Genomic DNA, 5,277 nt, shown 5'->3' on the forward strand with positions numbered 1-5,277 from the left:
AGATAGCACATCTGTAGTAAAGACTAAAGAAACAGCTTTTGTCATTCCTGGAAATTTTAGAGCCAGATACTGCAGTAAGCAGCAGGTAGCTTTTTCTGTCGAGATGGAACCACCTTGGTTATGCGTGGGTGCAGAAATCGGTCTGTAGTTACGTCTTTTGTGGGATCTGTGCCTTTTGTTGTTAGATCAGAGAGCTGGGATATACAGGACCTTAGTGCTATTCTTGCAAGTGTCACTTTTTATGGAAGTTACTTCAGCCCTTTTGAAGTGTAGGATCTGCCTACCACAAAGGGATGATTTTAAGTTTAATCAGCGTTCACAAGTCCTTTGGAGATCCTCAAGGAAAAGCCACAGTTTCAGGGTCTTGTTACACCTTATGCTGAGCCACACAATTGTTGATCAGTGTTAGTGCTAGCTTGGAGTTTGGAGCAGTCACACACTCAGTCTAGACAGAAAATCCTTCTCTGACTGTCCCCCAGTTGCACACCTGTGACTTGCCACTGGAGGACTGGTAAGCAGGGGCAGGACTAGGAGCTGGAGCTGTGTGTTGCCAGTGGAGGGCTGATGAGCCAGGACAGACTTCTATTATGAGCAGGGATGTGAGAAATCCTGGGATACTGGAGGATTTCAACCTGTGTGGCACATCTGTGGGGAGTGGCCACACCTTGATGGAACAGGAGATGGGTAGTGGAGTTCAGAGATAATCGTGCCCTGGAGTAGTGTAACTTTGAGCCACATAATGAGTGCTTAAAACCACTTTAAGGTATTGTGTGGGCAATTCAGGAGTTAAGAGCTCCAGGAGCTGCCCAAAAGTACTGTGTAACAAGGCCCTGTCATTATTACCACTATCATACTCTCACTATCAGACTATTATTTTTTAGTCTTTATTTTTATCCTTTATCGCTGTAGTAATGATTTCTAGTGCTATATTTTATGCAACTGATAGAGGAACATTTAAGACTAGACTCCCAAAATTGAAAGATCATCCAGATTTTGCAGGTCAGAAGCATCACAGATGGAATTCTTGCAACTTAGAAAGGCCTGCTGAAAATCAGAGCCCCATGTATTTTTCTGAGATCCTTGGTTTGTGTTTAAAGGCATGCAATTTTAATGAAGGTTTTCAGGATTGACAACAGGAGAAATAGCCAAAGGTTCTCTAAGTTGGTATCTAGAGATGTAGACCAGCCAACCATTCTTGGTATGTAATGTCTGTAATAGGGTTTAAAATAGCTCATTGCTGTTGAAACAGTGTATTTAAGAAACACAGTGGTATCATAACTGAACAGAATGGTTGTCCTTTGGTAACCTGCCTCTGGCAATGGACTATGCAGAAAGTTCATGTGAAAGGTGAAAATCTTCCAAGCCAAGGGAAAATAGATTCATTTACAAGACCCTCCTGATCTGCACATGTCCTGAAGGCTATGTTCTTTTTCCATCATTGATCTGAACTAAGTTTTCCAGTAGAGTGAAGTGCTTTAAATTATATTTGGTCATATATCTATTCAGAATTCCTTTTGATTCTCATTAAACTGCCTCAATTTGCTATAATAGCAAATCCCATATATTTGCTACTTGCTGCATAAAGTTTTATCAACTCTGATATTACGAGAGTGGATGCAGAAGGGCAACTTATCTGTTTTAACTATATACTTTTGGTATTTTGCCCATCTGTCTGAAGTGTTTTCTCCCTCTGTCTTGAAAGGCTGCAGACACACATGGTGTGACACATGTCTTCCTCATGGGCTGGATACTGAGCAGATTGATACGCACACAGCCCAAAGGGCTTTTTAACTAATATGCATCACTTTTTTCTGAAAAATGGTCCCCCTTAAGGTTTTGAGCACACAAAACTACCAAATCTAGTCACTAGTACAGTATTGAAATATGGCATTATTCATTGATTGATATGAATGGCTTTCATTTAGAAATAAAGCCTTGCTTAAAAATGAAGAGTAGAAGGACTTCTAAGCTGGCATTAAGTCAAGTAAAAGGTCATGAGCAAATTTTGGAAGCCTTTTCTAAACTTTTGTGGCAGTGATCTCAACCTTTTCAGACTCCAGGCAGCCCTCAGAAAATGCCAGCTTTTACCTTTCACTTGTTTTTTGACTATGGAAAAAACTAGAGCAATTTTTCTGTTGCAAAGAACTTATCTGTGGATTCCCATTTGAAAACTCTAGGTTTGCCTTGTAAATCATGTGTAGGTGTTTGCACACCTAAGGCCCTCTCTACACATTATACTTAGGGTGTGATTAACCTAGCCACAGGGGTTCACCACCTGCTGCCAGCCTCTATCTGACAAGGCTTGTGGTGGTGGCAGTGTTTCAGTGCTGCTCTCGCTGTGAGCCTCATCAGCTGCAGGGCTTGCAGCAGGGAGAATGGTGTGGCTGCTGTAATCTTCATTGGCTACGGGGCTCACAGCAGGGTCAGTGTCAGCAGCTGTGGGACTTTCAGCAGGGGCAGCGAGTCTTGTGAGGTGCAAGGCAGGTAGCAGGGAGACTGCTACTGCAGCTGTGAGCCTACACTGCTGAGGCTTGCAGCAGTGGCAGCATTCTTCCCACTGTGAGCTGTGCCCCGATAAAACTTGCAGTGGTGGCAGCATTCTCCCCACTGTCCTCACTGCGAGCCCTGCAGCCCCTGCTGGGAGCCCCACAACTGATGAGGTTCCTAACAGGGCAGCACTCCTGGCACTGCTCCCGCTGTAAGCCCCACAGCCCATGTTGTCTGCAGGGCTTGCTTCAGAGGCACGGCAGGGAATGCTGCTCCCTTTCAGCTGTGTGGCTCACAGCCGTGGGGGCCCATGCAGGGAGAGCCCAGGATCATGCATTACTCACCTGCAGTAAGAGGCAATGGGATCTAACGCACAATCCCACAATTGCACCTCCTGCACATGTGGCATCCCTTCAAAGGATCTCATGGCAACCAAGAGTGCTGTGGCACCCTGGCCGAGTACTGTAGTATAAAGACTACTAACATGCTTCAGTTCCTTACACTAAATTAGCACTGTTGCAGCCATACCATGTGTTGTAGTAATATATAATCTCAGCAGTTCCCAGGTACCCTGCTTGCCTAAAATCACTGTTAATTTTGTACAGTATCTTTTGCCTCCTTTCCTAAAATATTGGATGGTGTTCTGCTTTGTTTTCGCAGCAGCGGTGCCTGTATGTAAGGTGTAGATGAAATGAACCTTTCTGTATGTCTTTGTACCTCTTAGGGATCATTTTAATAAACCTGTAAGGTACCATAATAATTGGGTGTTATACATAACAGCTAGGCAGACACAGGTCAAAAAGTAATACACTTACATAAACTCATGTTTTGTGTATATGCATGAGTCATCACTTTTTGCTTCTGCATAGGGTTTGCCCTACTCTAAAACCAATTAAAGGTTCATAATCCTGAGAATATCACAGTTCTGTTCCATGTCTTTTATCTTGTAAATGTGATTTGAAAGAGCAAAATCTTGCAGGTAAGCAGGTGCGAAGAACCAGTTCTTTACTTGGATGCACATGCAGTGTTCCTGTTTAAGTTCATGGAAAGCTTGCCCATGTCCCAGATAGCTATAGCCCCAGTCTCTTCTCTATTGGGATTTTCAAAGTAATAAACATGGGAATCTTTAAAACAGATATATAGAGAGATTTTTTAGCTCTCTTTTGCCATCTGTCTGGTGGCCCCAAAGGTCACAATTGTAGCCAGATATCACTATAGCTATTTTAGGCTCTGTGTGCTTGTGCACGTGATGGTCATCATGATGTACATATGATGAAAATGTAATATGTGTGCCATAATGGCATCACACATTACATGTGTGTCAGTTTTGGGAGTTTTAAATATCTTTGCATTGTTGCAGACTAAACTATCTTTGCAATGTTGCAAAATGCAATGATGCAGCTGTCAGTTTGCCTCCCCAGCTGCAGCAGAGGTGGGCAAGCTCCACAGAAAAAAAGGATTGGGCCCCTTGCCACTTCTGCCTTCAGCAGGCACCTGCCTGAAGGCAGAAGCAGTGAGGGATCTGATCGTTGTTTTTTTTTGGCAGAGCTTGCCCACCTCTCCTGTGGCCAGGGGGCAAGCTGCCAGCAGGCCCAGCAGCCCATTAGCTCTGAGGGGCACCAGTCCCCTTTGTGCCTGTGGTGCCCCCTGGGGCCGCCCAAGTGGGCTGCTAGCAGGCTGAGGGCTGCCCCAGTTTACAGGTAACACCTGGCCAGATCCAACTCTTCCCCAAGCCTGCCAGGGCTTCCAGCACCCTGTGCACTGTTCCCACTGCCTAGGACCACCTAGGACCAGGGCAGCACAGAGAAGCAGCAGGAGGGTGGCTTGGTATGCTGGTGGCTGGAGAAGGTGGCAGGGATGGTGCATGGGACACTGGAAGCCTGCCAATCACAAGCTTCCCCAAACCTGTCCAGACTTCCAGCAACCTGCGCACTACCCCCACCTCCTTTTTTGGCTGCCATCACACCCAGCTGCCCTCCTGCCACTTCTCTGCATTGTCCCAGGGGCAAGTCAGCCCATTCCCAAGCTATCCCAGATAGCAGGAAGGTGCTGGGGACAGTGCACTGGGTACTGGAAGCTCTGGTGGGCTTGGGGAACAGTTGGATCTGGCTGGGTACCGCCTGTGAGCTGGGGCAGCCCGCAGCCCGCTTGCAACCTGCCTGGACAGCCCAGGGCAGTGCTGCCATAAAAGGAAGGACTGGGGTCCCCTGCAGCTCAGGGGCCACTCAGCCCACTGGCAGCTCATCCGCAACCCTTGCCCCATCCACAGGAGAGGTGGGCAGGCTCCATGAAAAAAAAAGAAAGGATCAGCCCCTTGCTGCTTCTGCCTTCAGCCAGGTGAGGAGCCCAATCCTTTTTGGTTTTTTTGGCAAAGCCTGCCTGTGGTCAGGGGGCAAGCTTCTGGTGGGCTGAGCAGCCCCTTAGCTGTGGGAGCCCCTGGTGCTTCCCTCTCTGGCAGTGGGCACCCCCTTGGGCCACCTGGGCGGGCTGCTAGTGGGCTGGGGGCTGCTCCAGCTCAGAGGCAGCACCTGGCCTGATCCAACTCTTCCCCAAGCCTGCCTGCTGGAAGCCATCTGGGTGCTGCTCCTTGGGTGGGTTTAGGAAACAGTTGGATCGAGCTGGGTGCTGCCTCTGAGCCAGGGCAGCATCTGGCCTGCCCAGGCGGCCCTGTGGGGCACTGCAGCTACAGAGGAAAGGACTGGGGCCACCAACAGCTCAGGGGTTACTCAGCCTGCTGGCAGCTCACTCCCTGGCCACGGGGAGGCTCCGGCTCTGACAAAAAAAAAAAAA

At 47.9% G+C, this 5,277-nt stretch overlaps 1 protein-coding gene across 2 annotated transcripts in view; it reads left to right on the plus strand.

Moving 5' to 3' along the window:
* Positions 1 to 5,277, plus strand: part of TMTC1 (transmembrane and tetratricopeptide repeat containing 1) — a 337,017-nt gene that overhangs the window by 165,044 nt on the left and 166,696 nt on the right. The window lies entirely within an intron of this gene.

Source organism: Gavialis gangeticus, unplaced genomic scaffold, assembly GCF_001723915.1.
Source record: "Gavialis gangeticus isolate Ggan-Ray unplaced genomic scaffold, GavGan_comp1, whole genome shotgun sequence".
NCBI classification, from domain to species: Eukaryota; Metazoa; Chordata; order Crocodylia; family Gavialidae; genus Gavialis; species Gavialis gangeticus.